The sequence below is a fragment of the Anabrus simplex genome, chromosome 11 (assembly GCF_040414725.1).
Source record: "Anabrus simplex isolate iqAnaSimp1 chromosome 11, ASM4041472v1, whole genome shotgun sequence".
In the NCBI taxonomy this organism is placed as follows: Eukaryota; Metazoa; Arthropoda; class Insecta; order Orthoptera; family Tettigoniidae; genus Anabrus; species Anabrus simplex.
Window position 1 is genome coordinate 83,610,041 of NC_090275.1, and position 944 is coordinate 83,610,984.

At 48.3% G+C, this 944-nt stretch overlaps 1 non-coding gene across 1 annotated transcript; it reads right to left on the minus strand.

Annotated features, from left to right (window-relative positions):
• Positions 1–571: 571 nt before the first annotated feature.
• Positions 572–643, minus strand: TRNAT-UGU (transfer RNA threonine (anticodon UGU)). Its single transcript has one exon. It is a non-coding gene; the product is annotated as a tRNA-Thr (tRNA).
• Between the last annotated feature and the right edge of the window lie 301 nt (positions 644–944).

Consider the following 944-nt stretch of genomic DNA (forward strand, 5'->3'; position numbering starts at 1 on the left):
CGGGTTCGATTCCCGGCTCTGCCACTAAATTTGAAAAGTGGTACGAGGGCTGGAACGGGGTCCACTCAGCCTCGGGAGGTCAACTGAGTAGAGGTGGGTTCGATTCCCACCTCAGCCATCCTGGAAGTGGTTTTCCGTGGTTTCCCACTTCTCCTCCAGGCGAATGCCGGGATGGTACCTAACTTAAGGCCACGGCCGCTTCCTTCCCTCTTCCTTGCCTATCCCATCCAGTCTTCCCATCCCTCCACAAGGCCCCTGTTCCGCATTGCAGGTGAGGCCGCCTGGGCGAGATACTGGTCATACTCCCCAGTTGTATCCCCCGACCAAGAGTCTGAAGCTCCAGTACACTGCCCTTGAGGCGGTAGAGGTGGGATCCCTCGCTAAGTCCGAGGGAAAAACCGAACCTGGAGGGTAAACAGATGATGATGATGATGATGAATGTACTACGATTCGCAGATTGTCGTTGAAGTTATTTCACAGGCATATGCTATTTTTTCAGAACAAGAGTTTAAATAAGTAACAGCAGTGTATGTTAATAATTTTCCACGAGAAGGTTCCGAATTAAAATCTGTGCCTCCTGTGAGGATCGAACTCACGACCCCTGGTTTACAAGACCAGTGCTCTGCCACTGAGCTAAAGAGGCCACACATCCCGAAATCTTCCTACTGCGTACATTAGAATAATATGTTGTGATATGTTCAGCACAACTCTTTTGGGATTGTTGAAGACATCGCGCAGTTAAAACAAAACGATGTTCACTGAAAAAAAAAAAAAAAAATCTACTTAGTCATCACTCCATCGTGAAACAAAAATCATAAGCGGTGCATATAAATTACGTCCACTTCTACGGTGTAGTGGTTAGTGTAATTAGCTACCACCCCGCGGAGGCCCGGGTTCGATTCCCGGCTCTGCCATGAAATTTGAAAGTGATACGAGGGCTGGAA